At 37.7% G+C, this 22,801-nt stretch overlaps 1 long non-coding RNA gene across 1 annotated transcript in view; it reads left to right on the top strand.

Moving 5' to 3' along the window:
• Positions 1-22,801, top strand: part of LOC108640461 — a 116,817-nt gene that overhangs the window by 18,332 nt on the left and 75,684 nt on the right. The window contains exon 2 of the long non-coding RNA XR_001921195.1: positions 6,547-6,619. This is a non-coding gene — a long non-coding RNA (uncharacterized LOC108640461). The remainder of the gene's footprint in view (positions 1-6,546; positions 6,620-22,801) is intronic.

Here is a 22,801-nt window from a genome sequence, read left to right as displayed (position 1 = left end):
CTTTAGAAGGTGGATTTTTGTTATTGGGTTTGTTTGTCTTGGATTTTTTGGATTTTGTTTTTATTTGGTTTTAGGGACGAAAGTGTATTATAATTATAGCATCTCTGATTTGGAGACAAGGGAGAAAAATACTTTAATATTTTTTTCGGGTTTTTTACTTGCCTTTTTTAAACTTTCTGTTACCAAAACAACCACAGAAATGAATCAGTTTTGGCAGGGAATTCTTTAACAGGTCGTGATGAGACTCGGTTTTATTTTCGTGCCTTGTGAACTACTAAGCATAGAGAGTATAGTTTAATAATGAACATTCAAACTGCTCAGAAAAAAAGTCTGCTAAGCATGCTCATAGACTAGGTTAGCTGCATGTTGGAAAGTCAGAATTTAACATAACAGTAGGAATTAGAAAGATAACTGGAAGTAGGCATCAGCAGATAATGTAAAGCATACCAGGGCTCAGGTAAGGATTTTGCTTTTTAAAACTCAGCATTGATCTTCTCCTTACAGTTTGCCATAGAATAATAAGTAGTCCTATGACAGTGCCTTCCAGCAAGGTCCTAACTCTGCAGAACAGCCTATGTAGTGACTTGATTTATGGCACCAAGGTTTAATAGAAGATTCAAGCATATCTATTCATACAACCTAAAGTTTCTTCGCTGTTTGACTATGTACTGTTCACATTTTGTAACTGATTTACGTGGAATTATTTACACTGTTTGAAGTAATCTGTATAGTAATCTTTCCTTGCATCTGAGGATAGCACGAAGTTACTGTTTTAAAACTAAGGAAAACTGTTTTATAAAATGGATCTGTTTTCTGAGCCTCTATGTGTTTGACTTGTCATGACACCAATGAAGTAGAGGAGCTAGGCCCACCCAGAGACCTCATCCAAAGAGACCATAGACCAAAAAAGCAAATTTTACTTGCTGGTGTACCATAAATGTTTAATAGCTCTGGAGAAGAACTGTCTGACAAGTCTAATGTAATAGAAAATATACGTGAACTGCCAATAGTCAGAAATGGGAGGGGAGCTACTGGGACAGATAAAAATCAACAAGGTTGGCTAACCTTACTGTAGAATCAGAAACCCCGTTCCTTTGCTACGTATTTCTTTTCTTCTAAATAAATCCTAGTGCAGCTTCTTCCCTGGTCTCCCACCAAGTCTCTCTCTTGTTCCTGTCCATCCTGTTTTGTGGACAACACAGGTGCCTACCAACATTTCTTCAGAACTGCCTTTTTTGGACATTGGTGCTTCCTTTCCGGAGCAACATCTGCTGAGCCCTGAGTCACCCGGTGTCTTTCCAGGAAGAGAGGGACCATGACATTTGTACAGCTTGTGTCTGCACTTGTTGCTGCAGAGGAGAACTTAAATCCACGTGTGGAACTGCTTACTCAACCCAAAGTTCAGAAGGGATTTTATGAGGACACAAAAACCCGAAGTGGCCGCAGCTCGTGCGGGGCCTCCCAGAGGCAGCCGAGGCCTGACGTCTTTGGCCTTGCAGGTTGCCAAAGAGCTGTCATCTGCAGAATGAGGCTTTAGGAGGATGGATAAATATTTGGGGAGTGCAGCAGTGGAATGAGCCTACTTTACTGTGTAAGTTGTTTAATGGACACGATTTGGCAGGCAGAATGTGCAGGTCAGTTGGCTGCCCAGTGGGGAGTCCAGAGTACCTGTTTGTGCAGTGAGCAGTTCTCTGCCTGGCCGAAACCCTCAGTTTGTTACAGATGTTTGGTATACACATATCTTTACAAATTACTTGGATAAAGTTCAAGCTGTAATACTGGCTAGCAGAAAACACATTTTTAAAACGCGTTTGTAAAAAGCTAGGAAACCACTGAATAGTAGTTTCAAAAAATCTCATTTTCATACAATTTGACTTACACAGCTGATGGTCCCAGATTTTTTGTTCGTGTTTGTGTGGCTGGTGTTGCAGTGGACTAGCCCATAAACATGGTGGTCGTCCACACCAAGAAGTACCGCTGGATTCTGCTGATGGTTCAGGTCAAATCACCCTTGAGTAAACAGTAGTAAATGTCCATTTGTTTAAATCTCTTATGTTTGCTTCATATGTCTGAAGCCAAACTAAAGATTTGGCACTACACTTTCATTACATCTTTATGAGAACAGCTGCACTATGCTGAAAGCTTACCAAGATCTTAAAACTTTAAATGTAGCTCTTCAGAGTAAATCATAGTTAAAATTGAATGCATCAGTTTGCTTGTTTACATTAGCACATATTAGAGTGCAATAGAAGCAAATCTGAAAAGCAAAACATTTTGCTGAGGACCTGATGTGCACACCTGGGGACACTTTTGAAGTTTTTACTTCAGATTAGGTTCAGGCTGGTTCTGTGGACTGAGTATTCATTTACGCTCACAGAAAATATTTTTCATAAGCTAGCAACCCCACTCTTTTTTTTTATTCTTATTTTTAATTAATATGTGTGTTTTTTCTCTGTCAGGAGATGCATATGATGTTCTGACATAGGTTTGGGTTATGTGCCTGACATATAGTAGGTTAGAACAATGAAATGCAAATTAAACTTATGTTGATTCAAGGAGAGTTTTAAAATGAGATCCTACTTTACAAATATCACACATTGTGATGAGGTTTCACTACATATTTTAGTGAAATTAATGTTTTAGGGCCATGGAGATTGCAAGCTGAAACAGGTTGCAGGCCATCTGTTCCATATGTTTTCTGTGATGGTAGCCAGTTCCAGGTGCTTTGGAGTTTAGAAGTCCTATATTAGATGGCTGTGGAATAAAATAGCCGCAGGGCAATGTCTTTGAGTTCCATATCAGGTTCTCTGTTTGTTCTATTACCTTAAGCAAAATATTTTGAAAACATCTTACTTTGAAAACAAATATGGTTTACTTCATGCAAATCAAGACATTGGCAATAAAAAAGACCTCTCTGTATCCAAGCTTTAGGACAGATGACAAGCTTCACCACAATTATCTTTAAATGGCTTAGAGCATGCTCTAAGAGATGATCTAAAAGTTATAAGTTTACTGAAGTTAACTGTACTTTTTAGTGATGAAACAAGTTTCTATTCAGCTCCATTACTTGGGTTATTGGGTCCAAACCAGATATGGAGCCACAGTATCCATTCTCTACTGCACAAAGTAGTTACTAATTTATAGATATTAATAAAATAAAAATATGTGCTCTATGCCTGAATAGAATTTTTTTAGAATTTTGCAGGCCTTCTATATCAGTAGATATCTTGAATCCCTTGGATTATGCTTTCTAAAGTTGCAGCTGGGACATTTGAAAATAATATTTTAATACTTGAGGGAAAAAACCCCCACATATCCAGTGAAATGGGCTTCAAAGCAATTGCAGTGTTAATTTTTTTTCTGTCTTTATTTCCTAAAATTACATGCAATATTTCACAGTACACTGAGACTTTCTGTATTTTAAACATTATTTGTATACCTTCTTTTGCCATTTGCGACATTTTTTTCTCCTGTTCACTTCAGCATGCATTTATGAACCAGCACATTTCATTAGACTTCCCTTTGACATTTGTGTTTTTTTTTTTTTAAACTGGAAATGCAGTAACTTGTCTTAAAAACCCCTGCAGAAGACCTGATTTTTCTCCATCTGTTCCTCCCAGTCTCATAGGGAAGAGCGGGAGGTCTGGTGGGAGGGATCACTTATGAAACCCAAGTTGGTGCTCACGAAACACAGTGTCCAAAACAGCAGTGAAACTTTCCAGTTGGAACATGGGGTGGTCATTTCTCCTTTCTCGTCCTTCCTCTGCTTCAGGGAAGTGTTGAACACCATTCACAACTGGCTTAGCTGTTGAGGGGGAAGACGTGGAAAACTAAAGCAACTGGTTTTTAGGAAGCCTTTTTTTTTTTGTGAAAATGGAGTTGAATGCAAAGAGTTTATGTTTTGGTGTGAGTGTGGTATATAAAACAGAATGAAGCTGAAAGGTGTGTGTGTGGCAGACTGCCTACATCTCTGCCCATCTTCCTGTTGCTGTTTTCCAAGATCAACGTGAGGACATCTTGCCAAATTCCAGTTCTACCCAAACCTTGTGCTTTTGTATTCTGTTGAGCCTAACTGACATTCGGAGCTTCAGTAAAGGTCCAAATCTGCAGGTCATCTAGCTGGGCCTTTTGTTTCCTTTATCTGTACTGCTTCCCACTCTCCTCCCAGTAAGTAACCTCACACTCTCCTCAAACTGTTTTAAACTCTTGCTTGCTCAGAAAATCACTCCAGAGGTTCTTATTTCAATAATATTAACAAAGCTGTCTTGGAAGAAAGGCAAAGCTTGTAGTAAGGAGCAATGCCAGGAGTTGTGCTAGTTCCAATATTGAAACCAATGTGAAAATGAAATTACTTTTCACTTTACTTTGGGACAGAGTGGAAGAATAAGTCTTTGCAGTGTGATTACTTAAGTAACATTTGCAGGAGGTAATACCATTTCATTCGGTTGAATAAATAAACCAAAAAGCTCCACCTTCTTATCATGTGACTCTTTGGACAACTGACACTTGGAAATTCAAGACAGTGAATTTTTATTCATGTGTTTCTTACTAAGCACATATATTTTGAATTCTCTAAAGCAATACTATAAAGGTGAGAAATTAATAGCTTGCTTTGGGGCCTTTGATGTGGCTTCCTGCAGTGCATATCAATTTCTTTTAATATATCCAGGAATGGTAGGGAGGCAGAAGTTGGCAGAGAGAGAGACTTGAGCAGAAACAAGAGGACCTGTCCAGAAACTTGAGGACCCATCCAGAAACATTTAGCCAACTTCTCTTTGGGAGAAGATAGCTGATTCATGTCCACATCATGTACTGTCTAATGCTGAGCTGATGACCCTTACTGCGTCTACATGCTCCCTTTTAAGGAGAACACGCTTCTTAAGGGCAGCGTTGAATTGGAAACAACTTTATGGACTTGCTTTTTGTTATGCGAATTAACTACCAAATTACTTGTCTTTCTACCGTGTTTATGGACTTGCCCGTTTCTTATATGAACCAGTTTAATTGGCTGTGTCAGTTCCAGTGCTTGCAGAAAGATTTACAATGGTTGATCTTTGCTGATATTTCCACTCCACAGTCTCCATTATACGCAGTGTTAGCACTCCACAAGAGAACACACATAAGTGGAGATCATGCTGTGATAACTTCTTAAGGATTCTGGCACTGGGGGGATGTGTGTTGGTGTGTGTGTCTTCCTTGTCCTTATAGCTAAACATTATCTGTAAGTACTGTAGCTACATAAGAAGTACTATAGCTATATTAGAACTCACGTTATTTCTGATTAATTAGCCTTCAGTTTATTTAGTTCTAGTTCCTAGTTGAATATACTTTCCTATTTAACATGAATAACATCTGGTGAATATCGTAAGTAAAATGCTGATTTAAGAAACACAAAGAATATTTTTAAATATTAGCAGTTACAGTTATAGCTTTAATAATATTTTGTTTCTAGCAATATTAAAAGTCCAGATTGCTGTTTAAAATCTCTTACAGATTCCTTTAAATATACCTCCACTTAAAAAAAAGAATAAATCAGTAGCACTGGGTTTGTACACTGATTTCCACCAGAACTATAAATAATTTTCTCATGTCTGATTGTTCTCCATCTTTAGCTTTTTGGATGCCCCTAGTGCCAGCTTTCCTGCTGAGCATGTACCAAAGCAAAGAGTTTAGGTTTTGAAGGTATATGAGGGAAAACTACCATACTGATAGCTTCTCATTTTAGAGTCTGATTCCTCTGTGTTCTGTGAGAGAATTACCCCCCATTTATGTGGGTAAAAGAGATTCTCTGATATGTTATAGGAAGATTGTAGGCCAATGTATTTGTTTCTATAGAGATTTGAGAATCTGTAGTAGAGACAACCTTAATCATTATTTCAGGTGATAAGTATTGTTCTCCTTAGTGTAAAGTAATAAGTTAGGAAATTTTTCAATATTAACTCAGGTGAAACCTTAAACAACACTGACTTTTAAAACTATTATTTTGCACTGAGGAGAATGTTGCTATTTTTCTGACCTATCACAATTGCTATCAATTTTGGTGTAGCACATCTCACCTACTTTAATATGTAAGTTTACAAAAAGAGATATGAGGAGTTTGGGTGTTAATTTGTAGATATGGGATATTTTAACATTCAAATTGATTGTGCTTTAGTAGTCTTAGAACTACCTGTGCTAGAAGAAGTAAATAAATGCAAAGGAGTATTATCAGTGCCTTCTCAAAAAGGGGGCACTGAAGCAATGGGGAAATGCCTTATTCCTTGTTAAACAACACTGTCAGGTGAGTTCAGCCCAAGGACTTGAAGGTAACTGTGAACAGAACATTTGGTGTGTGCCTTGATGATTTGATGCTGTCAAGTTGCCCTTTATGGGCCCAATAGTGTTGAAAATTCGGAAGACGTCAATTCCAGCGTCATTTAAATTAACCTCCCACTGATGTGCTCAGCTAGATCTCAAGCCAGAAATCATACAAAATTAACAGATCTCCAGTCAAACTTAGTAAAACACATGCTTTTCTAACTGCCTTTTATTGCCTTCCTTTTCTAGGTCTTTAGGGATTTTACACTGCGTATCTGGAAAAACAAGTCACCGTTTAAACACTAAGTCTACAGCTTGAATGGTAAGGGGAAGCTGCATTACTGTGTTGTTATTACTCAATTAGTGTGGAGCTGATGACTTGGATGAAGGAAGTGCTATTCTAGTTTCTTTACTGGGAACTGTCGTGCTTTGAGTCAATATATACCCCAAAGAACAATTTTTTTAGAAATCGCATAAAGCACAGTTTTTAACACTTCCATGCTTTATAACTATGAGCTGGCTGCTAAAAGCAGTGTAGAGACTTTTCAGCTCCTATTGACCTCACTTCTATTCTTGGGCTTTGTACATAGGCCTTCTCTTATACAGATTTCTATTTCTTCATATATTTAATGTTTTAAAATATCTGTATATGCTTCTTTAGAACTTCTGTTTTGTCCTGTCCAGTTTTACAATGATTTTGCCTTCAGGCTGGCAAGTGTTGCTTCTGAACAGTGCCTAGCATTTTCCATTCTAAAATCCTACTTTCAATCTATTTCTGGAAAACCGTAATTTTTTAGGTTAAAATTATCCATCTTTTTCACTCCTTCCTTTCCCTTTCCACCAAAAGGCTTCAGTAATTCAGGAAATCTGGTCTTCTGCTAATATTCAGGCAACCTCTTACAGAAAATATCTTCTGCCCTTTCATTACTGTAGTAAGAGGGCAGAAGAGAAGGTGCCTTTAATAGTACTACAAAAATTGCTCAAATATGCCCAACTTGCTTCAATTTTTACATGCTCAGTGGAGAGCTCTAGGCCTCCACAGCTGGAGTTTATTTTCTTTCTGTGTTGAATAAACACCAACTTAGGACTGGCAGAATATTTGCTGCTTCAATCAGGACCTGCTTCAGGCAAATTTGGATTTTGGTATAGAAGCCCCAAACCAAAAGCAGGTTGACTGTACCTTTCCTGGGCTGTCAGTGACTGTGCTTCTGGGTTTGGCTTGAATGCAAACTAGACACAGAAGGAGGTTAATTAGGTTGGTATCATTTGAGAGATAATTATGCATAGAAAGCAGGTCCAGAGTTGTGTTTAAGAACTTGACAAGTACAAGAGTGCATCTAATTAGGATTGCCTTTAGAAAAAGAAATTTTTATTTATTACAGTTACTCTGAACCAAAAGTCAGGTTTTTTAACAGGAATTATTTATAGCACACAATTAATAGTAGTTATTTATAGCTCCCACTGAGTGCGTATTCTTGGTTTGGTGTGATGATAATTACAGCATTGGAACAAAATAGTATAGCTTCAATACACTGAAGTTTGAACAACTGACAATATTATCCATGCAGAGTACAGGTGTCAGATCCATTTCAAATTTACTGAAGGAAAAGTAGCCCATGGATTTCCAAGGGGATCTGCTCTAGTCCTTCATAGAAATGCTCTAGACTTTTTAATGTCACATTTCAGTAGGTCTTGCAAGGGCTCAGTTGGTTTGTTTTGGGTTTCAGTGGGTTCCTGAATACTTCAGAGACACGGGTATTTTTCATATTCACCTTTTTGGCCTGAGCATACTGTGGTGAACTCTGACACCAGCTCTCTGGTCTCTCCAGTGTAACCAGGACAGTAGTCAGGGGAAAAGTGAAGAAACAAGATTCAGAACCTTCAACTATTCCCTGAATTTATACCTAAGTGAAAGGATGAGCAAAAGATAAAATAGAAAGGATAACAGAGATAAGACAATGGCAAAATTGGTTGCCTAAGTGATTACAATTGGTTTATTCACATCAGTTACTGCATAAATTAGCTGTACAAGTAAGGGATCATATAGAAGTTTAGAGTGAGAAGAATCAAGAGACAAAATTTTGTAAAAGTGTCCTAAAAATATTATTAAACATCCATAGATGGTAGAATAAAGAATAAAAAATCTGACCTTCTCCTTTGGGTGCTTGTCTGTAAAGTCTCTGGCTACACAATTTATCTTGAATCTTGTTTCGGGACAAGCTGGCCCTTTCAAAGAGGCTTCTTAGATATTAAAGATAGTCTGAAACATGCAATTTCCTACAGAAGTAGCCTGGGAATACAAGCCCAGTATAAAGCAAACAAGAAAGACTGAAAATTAATCTTTTGGAGGAAAAGCCCAGTAGGAAAGAATGAAGATGCCCATCTTAACTCCCTAGTAAAAGATGTGCAGGCTGATGCCTGCAAGGGATTGCTAGGCCGAGGAAAGCACATGGATGACATTTGGAATTTATTTTTCTCAAACAAAAAATGTAACCTGAAACTCATGCCCTGAAGAAAATTAACTTAACTCCTATAGCTCTCTGAAACACTAGCCAGTGAATTAAACCACTGATTTAGAAGTTTCTCAGATAGCTAAAAAATATATGAAGTCTTCAGGACAGGGAAATCTTTTCTAATACATTTGTATGTCATCAAGCACAGTGCCAAGAAATGCTGATTCCATTTATGCCAGTAAGAGTGTAGTATGAAATCTCCTTTGCAAATCTGTATTTTAATTTCCTTTTAGGGGCGTTTCTACCAAAAAAATATTATATAGTTGGTTTCTCTTTTTTTATTTTTTTTTAATGAGAGTTTGGCCCATGAATTTGTTGAAGAAAACCAAAGTAACAGTTCATGTAGCATCTAGAATCCAATGTAAAGAGGCACAACACTTCTGTCTAGCTGGCATCTAGAGCACAAAGGATCAGTAAGCAGCTAAAAATCCCTTTTGCCTGTGAGAGTGTTCATTGCCAATATTTATCTAAGGAAAGGGCCTGGAACAGCCAAGTGGTCTGTAAGAGGATTCAAGGAAGGTGAAGTTCAAAGGAGAAATAGGGAAGCCTGAGAATCTATTTCAGACCTCTTTGTTCCAATTTTTTTCACCTGTGAACAAATAGCAGAGCACTCTGAGGGGTTTGCTCTGGTCACTGACTGCTCTTTTATCAGTCCCAGTGGGAGCAAACCTGAACCTAAGTGGAATCAATTGAGGTGTTTACAGAGACAGTAAGCCCAGGTCTGGTCTGAGGAGAGGAGATCCAAGTATGAACATGCCAGAAGTAGATGTTGATTTGAGGTGTCAGTGCAGGGGTTGCAGGACATGTCTGTGCTGTGGAATTGGTTAAGGGGCAGAGGAGGCACTGCTGCCCATTTGTTATCCACCCAGCATGGTGCTGTGCAGGCTTCCCAGAGTTCCTGTGGGAGAGGGGGAGCTGTTTGTGTTGTGCCAAGGCTGAAGGGAAGAAGGCTTTGCTGCATTGGCATTATCCTTGTGGACAGAGCCATAGCCCATCAACAGCTGAGCTGATTTCAAATGTCTGCCCAGCACATCCCCTTGCCCTTGGGGTTCTGCTGGTAGTGCTGGTGGCCAGCACAGGGTTGTACCTACGGGGGTTCACACTCAACAGGTGTTGAGTGTGCAGGATACTGCAATGACCAACCTCATCTTCTGCCCCTCCTCAGGCCACCACCCCACACACTGTGAAATATTTTCAGGATTCTTCTTTGGCATTAATATCTTTTTTTTTGTTGTTATTGTTTGGTTTGCTTTGCTTTGTTTTGTCAATATAAGTTCTCCTGATAATACTGATGTATCTTGAAGTACAACCAAGAACCTTCACCAGGAGTTAGATAACACTTGGTTATGTACAAATATCTGTGAGGAAAAACCATGCTGTGTTGACAGGGTAACAGTGAAAGGTATAAATGATAAGTGACTTCAGAAGTGAAAAGCTTGATGTCATACTTGTGTGGTTTGTTATGCATTTAATAAAATAAATGTAAAGTGTCAGTTATGGAAGTCTTCCAAACCAGTCTTTCATGACTAAGATAACTTCTTGCTAATAGTTTTGCAGAGATGATTTGCAGTAACCAGTCTGAAAGAGGAGAGATTCATTGTCTTTTATGACATTCTTTCTTTTATTCTTTTAAGTTTCATCAAGAGCAAAGCAATTACAAGCTACCATACTCCACATACTCATACTTGGAGAGTTGCCTAAGAATTACATACATGGTCTTTCTGCAGTCATTGTGATCAAATCATCACAGTATAAAGGAGACTGGAAGGGACCTCCAGAAACTGATCTAATTAGATCTGGTTGCTCAGAGCTGTGTCCAGTTGTGTCTTGCATTCCCACATTGAATTCCTTCATGAGAAGATTCCTGTCTGCACACCCTGTGTCAGTGTTTGACCACTCTCATGGTAAATCAACAAACAGATAAGTTCTTCTATCTAATCAGAATTTCCCACATTCTGACTTTTTTTGTTGCCTTTTTTAGTTCCACTGTGAAGCTCTGAGAAGAGTCTGGCTCTGTCTTCTCTGTATCCTCTGGTCAGGCAGTTGTAGACAACATTATGTTCTCCCAAAACTTCTCTCCTGTGGGCTGAAGAGGCTCAGCTCCCCCAGACTCTCCTCTTTTTTTCTTTTTTTTTAATGGATGAGACATGTCTGTCTACACTTTACAGCTTACTCTTGTGACTATATATCCACTTATCTAACTTCAAATTGGTTTTGATTTCTTTTTTTTTTTTTCTTCAGCCTGGATAATTTAATAGAAAGAATTCTGGTAGCCAAAAACAGTGAATATGCAAGTGTGTTGTGTTTTACCATGAAGTTTATCACAATGCCTCACATACAGAATCAGAGATGGGCTGAGGCAGGAAGGTGTCTCTGGAGATCACCTGGTCCAAACCTCTGTTCAGTGCAGGGTCAGACAGACTAGCTGCTCAGGTCTATGTCCAGTTAGTTTTTGTTTCCACAGCCTTTGTGAAGAGCCTGCTCCAGTGTTCAACTCCCCTCACAATAGTAAAGTGGTTTCTTATGTTAAATGAGATTTCTTGTATTTCAGCTTCTACCCATTTGCTTCTTATCCTGTCAAGAAAATTCTGACTCCATCTTCTTTCCTTCCCCCTTAAAGTATTTATACATTTTCATAAGATGCCCCTGAGCCTTCTCTGCTCCAGGCTGAACAGTTCCAGCATCTGTTCGTATGACAGATGTTTCAGTCCCTTAATCCTCTTTGTGGTCCTTTGCTGGGCTCCCTCCAGTATGCCTCTGTCCCTCCTGTAGTGGGGAACCCATCTTGGGACCCAGATGTGTCTGACCAGGACTTTGCAGGGGGAAGGATCACCTCTCTCGACCTGTTAGCAATGATTATCTTAATGCAACCCAGAGTGTCAACATGTTACAAGGGCACTTTGCTGGTTCATGATCAGTTTGGTGTTCAACAGAACTCAAGGTCCTTTCCTACAGAGCTGCTTTTAAGCTGGTCAGCCCTCAGCATGTATTGCTCTCTGGGGTAATTCCTCCCCAGGTTCTTGACTTTGCATTTACCATTATTGAACTTCATGAGGTTCCTGTTGGCCCATTTCTCTACTTCCCTCAGAATGGCACAACTCTTTGGCATATCAGCCTCTTCTCCCAGTTTTGCATCATCAGCAAACTCCCTTGGTGTGCATTTTGTCTCATCACCTATGTCATTGGGGAAGATAATTTAAAAATATTGTCCTTGAGATCAACCCCAGGAGTAGACCACCAGGGACTGTCCTCCTGATGAAGTTTGTGCTGATCACAACCCTTTGAGCTTGACAGTTCAGGCAGTTTTCAGTCCACCTCACTGTCCACTTACTAGTCCATATATCATTCCTTTGTCTGTGCAGGTGTTATGGGAGGCCATGTAAGATCAAGATAAACATTCATTGCTCAGTTCATCATAGACAGCTCTCACGTTGGTCCAGCATGATTTTCCCTTTTTAGTACTGTGCTGACTACTCCTATCATTTACTTGTCTGCAATCTGTCTGGAATATTTTTCTGCAAAATTTGTCCCAGCACCTTCCTGGGGATTGAGGTGAAGTTGAGCATCCTGTAGTTCCCCGGTCCTCCTTCTGGCCCTTCTTGAAGATGGGATTGCCATTTGCTTTTTTCCAGTCCTCAGGAACCTATTTCAGTCACTGCAACCTTTCAGAGATTATTGAGAGTGGCCTTGCAAGGACAACAGCCCACTCCCTCAGCACTCATGGGTAGATCCCATCAGATCTCAGGGACTTCTTATGTCTGCTTCAGTTTGTTGAAATGTTCCTTAGCCTGATCTTTCTCTGCTGATGCTAAGACTTCCTTGTTCCATATTTCCCCTAATGTCTTGGGGGGCCTGGGATTCCTATCCTAATGAGTGAAGCAGACATTGAGCACCTTGGCATTTTCCATGTCCCTTGTCCTCCACCTGATTTCCACAGCAGGCCCACAATTTCTTTCTGTAGCTGCTGTTGTACCTGTAGGAGCCCTTCTTGTTGCCCTTCACATCCCTCACCACACTCAACTCCAGGGAGTTTTGGCTTTCCCAACCCCATCCCTGAACACTCAGACAGCTTCTCTATGTATCTCTTCGATCAGAAAATATAAACTCGAACTGTTGGCAATAAATGATGTGAACAGATGACCTATGTTAAAACTAAGCACCCCAAACCCCTCAATAACATAAATATGCATTACAAAAAAATTGTACTGTGACATAGAAACAAATTTTTTTTTCCAGGAAAAACATTGCATATTTTCTGTTCTGTATGGAACGTGCCTGAACTGCCAGTAATAGGCAGCATGGTTTGTTTGTTACATATTTGCCTTCATTTCCTTCTTTTTCCTGCTGAGTTGATAAAGATAAGATTAACTTACGATCCATATCTCCTTAAGTTTCTAGCTTTCCTTGATTATTAACAGTTAATGTTTTTAGTCATGTGTTGTTTAAACAATGGCCAGATATTGGAGTAGGTACTAAGTGCACTTCCATGTTTCTTAAATACATTTGAACTAGTCCTACCACATTTTGTTTGATAAATAGAACATCTTTCTTCTGGCCCCAGACTTTGTAGGCAAAGAAAACCCCAAACCCCAGATTGCCTTTGGAAAAGGCTTTATCTCACTTTTCTAGAGTACAAGGATATGCTAAGAAGCGTATCCCTTGACATACTGAAGTAGTCTCAAGTTTACAGCTATCTTTATCTGTCCTGCCTATATAAACAAAAGTTGAAACATAGGTAGGTCTTTTGTTGGTCCTTCTGTAACTGGACAGAAGCTTTTAATCTTTATCTTAGTTTAACTTGTGTCCAGTATTCTGCATGGTTGTTTGATACTGTCAGCCCAATGCTGACGCTGAAGTTGGGTAATTCCTGCTTACTCATTATCCTCTTGAATGCTCTTAAGTGGATGTGGTTTCACTGTACTTATGGAGAGGATCAATTAAGATAATCTTGGATTAATCCCATTACACTCTTTGGTCTTGTTTATGGCTTTCTTTGTCATCAAATTCACACAAACTGTGAAAAGACTGTATTCTGTTTGTGGTACTCTCATTATCATTTATTACAGAATTTCCTCCCCTATAAAAATGTAAATTTATCCTTCATTGAATCCTACTGCTCACAGATAAACAAAACAGAGACATACCAAACATTCTGATTATGTTACTTTAAATACCGTGTCTTTTAGGTACTGGTCTTACACATGGTAATACGTATAGGGTCACCTTGAAATACTCCTCTCAATTTGTGGTGCTGTTAAGAAAATTACACACTGAAGTTTTAGGATGTTCAAGACTTCTAGTGAGGCACCTTATCTGAAACTTTTTACTACTAATGGAGGTTAAAAAAACGGAGCTCTTACTCGACAGCTACTAGAGAACTCATGAAATGAGTCTATGCAAAGCAGGCTAACATAAGGTGCATTTACCTTTCTCAATTCAAAACTGTTAGCACAACATTTATGGAATCATAAAAAATACTTTTTGTTGAATGAGTGTTTTCATGATCAAACCCACTAAGAGCATAGGAGTGTATGGTATGCACTGTAATACCAAGTTGAGCTATAATCATATTTTTTTTATGTGTCAATATGTAGGGGAGTAATCTGTTTCATTAAAAAAAAAAAAGAGTGATGCATTTTCACTGGGTCAATTGCTGTTGCTAATCCAGAGTCTTTGTCAGCTTGCAGGCTTTCTTGTGTGTTGTGTTTTTACACTTTTGCTTAAAAGGCAGGTAAGATGATACTGTTGGCAGTTTCTGCTCTTGTTTTTTTACTTGGAACAATAATGTGATAGACTTTTAAAAAAGCTGCTTTTAGCAAATTCTATTTTTCGCATGTGTATTCATGGGGAGACAGATGGCCAGAGAAGGATGGAATGACTTTGATTTATTTGCATTAACCATTTTTTTTCCTTCTGTTTATGGTGCTGTCTTTGGTGTCACACAAATTCATTCATGAAATAAAAACTTTGATAGTCCTGGAGAAACAAAATTTAGTTATTCTCTCTGAAACACGGTAAAAATGTTATAGTTTATTTTGCTAAGGTTTGAAGGAAAAAAATGCAACTTTGTGCTCTGAATATTTAACCAAAGGAAAATCTCTCAGGACTATCCTGTGTCCACAGTATGAGCTAATCTCCTGTGGTTTATATTTGGATTGCAGGAATGATTTTTCTTCCAACTTTGTGCATATTTCCTGGTGGAGTATCTTTGCTGGTATTTCTTCTTACTCATATCACGTGGTTTTAAATTTTGCATTTTTGTTCTCCCTGTGTCAGACCAGTATTTTTGTTGATATTTCTTCACAAAATTTCATACAGAGTCAAGAAGTAAGTCTGTAGTTATGAATGTGTGTGTTGTCCTGAGGTATGTGGGGAGGTAACTCTGCTGAGTGGCTTAGACTTGCAGCGAATCCTCATTTAATAATATTGTTCCATGCACCTGGCACACAGAAATATTCCAGAATTGGGTCCTGCAGGCAGTCAACATGATAAAGAGGATTAATTCCAGTAAATGAACATACACATAAGGACTAAGAGCTTTGGTAGTTATGTATTGTTTGTGTGTGCATAAACACATTTTCCTAGATTTTCTTTTCAGTGTTTCAAAGTATTACAGCACTGGGGGCTATTCTGTGCATTCTAACTCTAGTATCTAAAACAGGTGAAGACCTCAGAGAACTAACACCGTGGAGTCCATATAGTCTGGCATGGAGCTTTTTTTTTTTTTTTTTTTTTTTTTTTTTTTTTTGTAGGCAGAATATTTTAAATAATGATTAAAGCTGTTCCTTTTCTTCATATTGGTAAAGAAGGTTTTGATGTTTTGGTGAAGCGTGAATTGTGACACAGGCAAACCCTTAAACTGTACGTTACTTTTTAAAGGATTTAAAAACCAAAAGCGTAGCGGGAAGAGCAACTCGGTCCAAACCTACGTGGAAAAAAAAAAGAAGAAAAAAAAAAAGAAGAAAAAGAAAAAAAAAAAAAAAACCAGTCAAAAAACCAACCAAAAAAAAATTCCAGCAACCGAAACAACACTTTTCCCCCGCTCCTCCCAGGCCAGCCGGAGCAAACCGAAGCATCTCGTCCCACGGTCGCCCCGGCCCGTGTTTGCGGCACCGGGACCGCAGGAGATGCTGACCCCGCGCTCCCTGGCAGGGCGGTGCTCCCAAGCGCGGCGGGACGGAGCGTGCATGATTGTTGTCTGCCCTTCCCGGCTCTTCCCGGCCCTTCCCTGCCCGGCCCGACATCCCCCGGCGGGTCCCGGCCGGGCTCGGGGCCGCGCTCCCCGGCCCCTCCGCCCCGCCAGCGGGGGTCGGGTTTTCTTTCCCTTTCGCTCTTCTTTTTCCTCAGTGCACGGGGGGGGCTTGAAAATCGGAAATGATCTTAATTAAATGTTTTCTATACAGAAACAAGCGGGCCCTTTTTGTGCGCTAGGCGAAGGCAGCAGACCTTATCACAAAAGACAAAGGCAAATATTTATCAGGGAACAAAAGATGTCCACGGTTGCTTGCAGCGGGGGAGATTTTTCTCTCTCTCCCGGTGAAGATGTTTAACAGCGTAAGATGTTTATCGGGGCTCCTTGTTGAAATTCTTTGTTTCCCCGCAAGATCTACAAATGAAACTGTTTTTCTTTCTGTGAAGCACACAATGAAGCCCATGAGTTAAACTGCAGAGAATGCAAACACCTGCTTGTCCCTCTGTTGACTTTGCGTTTCAAGAAGGTCTTTTCTGTTCCACGTGATAATGGTCTGGGGGCTTGGTTTTGTTTGGTTTTTTATTTATTCTGTGTGGACAGAAATGGTCATCTTGTCTGTCTTCACTTTGTGTCGCTTCTAATGCAGCAATTGTCTCTGTTAAAGGAATACCACGTTGTTAAAAGTATTCCTTCTCCTTCAGAATCTTATGTGCCATTGAGTGAATAACCTATTAAATTTTATTGCTTTGCCTGTCTGGTTTATTTTTGTATGCTCTTTTTTTTTTCTTTTTTTTTGATGCCCTGGTTTATGAGCTGTGTGTCTGACAACTTCACATTTTAAGCCATGAATGAGAGGGAGGAAACATTAGAATCCATGAAACTCCTTACAGCATTTTTGCCTGTTCTCCTTAACTAAATCATACATGAAACGTAGTATTTCAGATGTACTTGAATACTGATTATCCAGTGATTTCACACATGTGTATCCTTAATACAATATGAATTTAGTTGGTATTTGAAATGTACAAGCACTTATTTTTATAACTATTCATCTTCAAAATCTTGTATAAAAGTTTAAGATTTTGTAATATAAAACCCCACTTTCTCAAACTTGTGAAGAGACTAGTTGTGATTAAATTTATTCACATGGCAAGTGTTCAGCCTCATAATAAGCATTATAAACTGATGTTATTGCATGGATTTCTAGCACTGAACAACATAATTCATAGTAGTATCTGATCAGTATTGGGGAGTTTTTAATAGTTCACAGGATTTGAGGAATACTTTAAAATATTTTTCCATGGAAATTTACAATAGGACTTTACAACAATGTAGGCTTTTAAGTACAGCAAGTAAACTTGCTGTGTCATAACAGAAGTGTTGTACCCAGTCAGGTTTTGTCTGCTATTAATATATTTCAGAAATATTTTTTTTTAGGGGGAGTGGAGGATGGAAAAATATCTTTTTTGTAGAATGACTATACTTGTAGATAGTCCTGTTTATCTGGAAAAATATATTCAACCTGGTGGTACTTCTGGGAGCAAGCGCTTATGGAATTGACACCTTTCTATTTTATATACATCATTATATTTTAAATTAATAATGTAAAATAAAGCTTTGTAATGGGAGACAGATTGAAATATTGTTGTTTCTTTATTCCTGACAGTAATATTTTTTTCAAAGTTCTTCTCTGAAATGTCACGAAACTGGCAGCTTTAGAAGAACAGTTCCTGGGGGTTTTGTAGATAATTTACCTTTCTACAGACCTTAAAGGTATCAGTTTTAATGAAATCAAATTATTTTAGTTCTAATTTAACAGAAGAGTTCTTAGATAAAGACAATTCTTTGTTTCCAGGTATCTATTTTAATTCAGATTGCAGAGTTTGCATTCTATTTGTCTTGCATTACTAAGTCCAGATAGTTTGATAGTGTTTCCTTAAAGTTGTATAGAGAAGCAGTAAATTAGATGGTCTCAGGGTTTTCTTAAAACAGGTAAAAATATCCTTTTTTATTTTTTGTTAGCTTTCTCAATTCAGAGTTTTTTCTTTACTTTCCTGGAGGTAACATTTGTTCTATGATAACTTACAAAATTTCTCTGTTATACTAAGGCTTTTCGTATTTCTGATAATACTAGAGTGTGTGTCTGGAAACGAAAATATAAATATAACAGAATATATAGTATTATGGGTTTTTCCATTTCATTGAATAAAGTGATTATCTAGGCTACCTCAGATAGAATTACTATATTTTTTTCAGGCTTTTTGGCAAGACATAAGTACTCTAGTAAAGAGAGATTTATTCTTCAGAAACACAGTATATTCTGTAGACAGATATTTTGTATAATAGTAAATGCCATATATTTTTGATCTGCTTTTACCCTCAAGGTAAGTTTTCTTCTTAAAAAAAGAAACTGGGGCTGGTCCAACTTTCTTTTCTAATAGCACATGAATTATTTGAGGATTTTATTCTTTTCAGTTTTATAAATACTGTAGTGAATGATCATTACTACAGAAACAGAAGAGTGAAAAGAAGGAGGGGAGGGAAAGTGCATGTGCCCAAGTTCATAGAAAAAGCTCCTCTTTTGAGATAACTTGCCTTTCTGCTTACTTCTATCTGATAACATACCTATAATATTTCTTTTATCTATATATAAAAGAATTCATGATGGTTAACATGGTCAGCAACTCAAAAATTATGAAAACTGTACCACTGCTGAAATAAATTCGTTCTAACATTAGGTAGCAGTTTGTACAATGGTAATGTACTGCTGCTGTTGAGAGCAAGGCTGACCACTCTGTAGGGTGGTTGGTGGTGAAAACCCAGCTTTTCAAATTTATTTTTCCATACAAGCAAAGTGTTTAGAGATGAAAGGGAAGGATATTAAAATATGAGTATTTTTGGTACAGTTTTGTACAGATGGGACTGTAATTGGTGACATGGGAATAGTATATATACTGAAATATTTGAAATGCTAATTCATTTTTGCTTCAGTTTTCCAACTGCCAGCTGTAATTATGGATCTCATTTAACAGATGCTAACAGATGCTAACACAGGGAGTAACTTCACTCCTGGAGTAGTCCCACTGAGACATGGAAGTAAAGTTAAGGCTCAGGTACTTAGGCATTGGTGTAGATAGAGTTCTAGGACTTTATTGGATGCTGCTATTAAAGACTGTCTGGTGCCTAGGTTATAAACCATTTGCATTTTGAATATATTTAGTTATACATAAACTAATTTATGCACTAATATGCTTTATCAAGATTAATTGAAGCCTTTAGATTTAAATTTATCACTGTTTACAATCCGTAAAATTTCATTATTTTTTGAGAGAGATGTATGAATCTGAAGTGTTTTCTAGCTCCACAGAGTTCTTGTAAAACTTGGGAGATGTGTGTGAAATGGCTTATGAAACTATTTCAATTAGTTTTATATTATTTTCCAGTGGGATGTATTGTATACAAAGAAGTGTTCTAATAACAGTAATAGTGTCTCTAAAATTCCTCAAGCCCTCTTTTTGAATTTTTAAAAACATCTGAATAAAACATCTGTTTAAAATAAGTCCTATACAAGCAAGGGTTCTGTTGGCAGAAGGAATTGAAATAATAACTCAAGGTTTTCCTCAGTGACTTCCCTTTATGAAAATGATATAAACTCATTAAAAAGACAATATCTTTTAGTCTATTTATTGTTAAAATATAAAATCAACTAAATTTGAAGAATAAATGTTGGGGTTTTTTCTTTAGTCAGTATTTAAATACATGTACCATTTATAGTTCCATTTTTATTTATGGGAAAAATTGTATTTCACTTCAGTAAGAAACCCTATGTTTTTCAATCTAGTTTGGAAACTTAATGTTGAACTTTCAGGTCAAATGAAATGTCTTTGTAATTGTAAAATTAAATATTATTAATATCCTGAATGACTTCTTCAGTCCCACAGGACTTTTCAACAAGGATTTAGTAGGACTAGATCCAAAAATGTTCTGTATAATATTAATGGAAATTACTTTAAATTCTTTGTCATGTAACAGGAAATATGTTCCCTTTGTAGCACTTTGTGGCTGTTGAATAATTCTATAAGATTTTGTAATAGTTATATGATTTTGTAAATTCTTTTTTCCCTCATTATAAGGACAGAAAATCCTTACAGAACAAAGAAATAAAATGCTGAAGGAATGAACTACACAGTAGGACTAATTCTCCACAACTCCTGAAAAGGAACTAAGCTTATTATCTTGGGTTATTTTGTTATTATTATTATTATTATTATTACTTTATTCTCAAGTGATTTTAAGATGATTTAAAAGTTAATGAGAAAACAGCAAGCATATTTTGAAGCAACTTCTAAATGCATCAGAAAAAATGAAAGAACAACCTGGTTCTGTGCTTCCTTTTGAAACTCAGACTTGGAGAAAAGTATTTCTGTGTTTCTTCAGATGCACTGTAATTGAGTAGGGATTTATTTTTATAAGAAATAATAGAAGTGTAATTACAAAAGGGTGAGTGAAGATGAAAAAGATTGTATTGTTTCAGGTTTTCTAAGATATTCAATCATTGTTTTCCTTCTGATTATGCTCCCCTTATGCCAGTGCAAAAAAGAGGGTGTGAGTAATGCAGCACTTAGAAGGTTAAGGTGAATTTTCAGGCTGCATGCAAAGGCAATAAAAAGCGTAACAGGAAACTTCATGTTGGTTCACATTAATGTTCAGGGCCACATTATAACTACTGGAAGGATAAGAGTTTGAAGTCATTTGCTGTGTTTGGGTTTGGGTGGGTTTTTTTTTTAAGTACCATGGAAGAAACAACATGATATCTTTTTAGGCATTAATAGGGACTGAGTAAAAAAGAAAATAAATAGGTTCCTTACCTTGTCAAACAATATAATTTATTTGCTTTATTTTTTTAAGCATTTTTCAAGATTGTTTCCTGTGCAAATTCAGAGATGGAGACTGAAACTGAGATGGCTAATTATTCACACAGTTTTATGGGAGATAAAAGCTCTTATTTTTCAACCCTCTGTCCCTTACATCTCTTACTATTGCAAGTTTAGATTTTGGTAGTCAGTAGAGCCAAGCATCTTGCCAGTGTGCTTTCGTTTACACTGTCATGTTTCTTTTCTTGATGTGAGTGGAAGGTGGCAGAAGTTTAATCAAGTCAATGTATGATGGGTTCCGAGAGGATTTGCCTTTTCACATGTTCCAATCTCATCCTTGTGCAATGCATGTGTATGCTGGGATAGAGTGAATTTTTTTCAGGCTTATCATTAACTTAAAAGGATAAAAGAGGAGTAATGGCTATATGTACACAGCACGTATGTGATGGAGTGTGACAGTATTTAAAACTAATGACAAGGGAGACATTAATAAAGAACACGTGTATGTGTGTATATATATATGTATATTTATAAAAATGACAATTGCTACATTGAAAAGCTGATGAAATCAGACTGTAATTCTGTTTATTATGCTTAAGGAGCCAGGCTGCATTGAATAATTTTGCTTAATGATGGGCAGTGTAGCTGCCTCTTGTAATGGGAAAGCACCTTTCCAGTAAAGAAGTAGTATTTCCCTACAGCATTTGTTTAGAGTTCTGAGGTGGAGTCAGTCATTTGTTGCAGTAGTAGGAACATGTGTAAAACTGTCTAGAAAGGTGCTTCTCTGGGGCACAGAGGTAAAAAAAGTATTTTGCAAGACAGGAGAAGCTGAGTGAGATGTGCCCTGTACCCCTGGCTGGGTGGCTGCCTCTCATCTACCTCCTAGTCACATTCTACAGCTCTCTGTCTCCCTCCTCCTTCCCACCCCGTATATGCAGTACCTGGGTACAAAAGGCAAGAGAATACACGTTTCTTTGGTGAGATTTCAAACCAGTGTTGATCTATTTAGGCCAGGGGGGAAGAGATTCTGTATGTGGAGCCTTGGTATGACCTTAAAAATTACAGGTGAGAGAGAGGATGGTTTTAATGAAAAGCCAAGAAGCCAGGGTGGGAGAAATTCCAAGGTGTTTGCCTAGCTTTGAGATGGACTTTGTTTTAAACAACGGGAATGAGCCAACAAAAGAGGAAGGATTCAGGCATTTGTTTTGTCTGTGGTCTGAGTAGTACCAGAAAGGTGTTCATATTTTGTGTGCAGCATCAGGAACAGAATAAATGTATTGGTTTTAAGGATGTCACCAGTAGCTCTGTTGTAGTAAAAGATATTTGTGAAAAAACTGCCTGTTGTGGACAAAATCAGTTTTAAATTGATTTATTTTCAAATTGGTTTAGCCATTCAGATTCAATTTTATCTAAGGCATTGAGGGGTTTCTATACAACTCTTTCCTGAATAACACTGTGGAGCTTTTTGGCGTTACACCCAAATTAACAGCACGCTGCGTCATTAAAAAATAAAAGAGCTGCAATTTTTTCTTGGCGTAGATTTCTGCAAAGCAATAAAAGACTCCCTATGCTGATTACAAATATTCTAAAATGTTTACTTTGGTCTATAAACTTGGAGCATTTCATGTTTGGATATATTATGTGTGGCCTCTTAAGACCTTTCCATTTTTCTGCTTGTACCTTGTTTGACGAGGGTTTCAGGTCTCATGTGAAAGAGAGATTTTTGCAGGACAAAAACAGTATGCCATGCAGAGAAAGCAAAGGCAAGGAAGGCAGCTGTAGGCAGGATGCACATACATTAGGAATCTTGGCTTTAGTTAATACCTCCTGTTTTACTGATGGAAAGTTGCACAGTTTTCCAGTGCCTTCATTTCTCCATATTTAAGAAAGGAATAAAATTGACCTTGCATGCAAACAAGTAGTGC

Source organism: Manacus vitellinus, unplaced genomic scaffold (assembly GCF_001715985.3).
Source record: "Manacus vitellinus isolate BGI_N305 unplaced genomic scaffold, ASM171598v3 scaffold_34_pilon, whole genome shotgun sequence".
Classification (NCBI taxonomy): Eukaryota; Metazoa; Chordata; class Aves; order Passeriformes; family Pipridae; genus Manacus; species Manacus vitellinus.
Note: the sequence above shows the minus strand (reverse complement) of the source record. Positions and strands in the feature narration are given on the sequence as shown.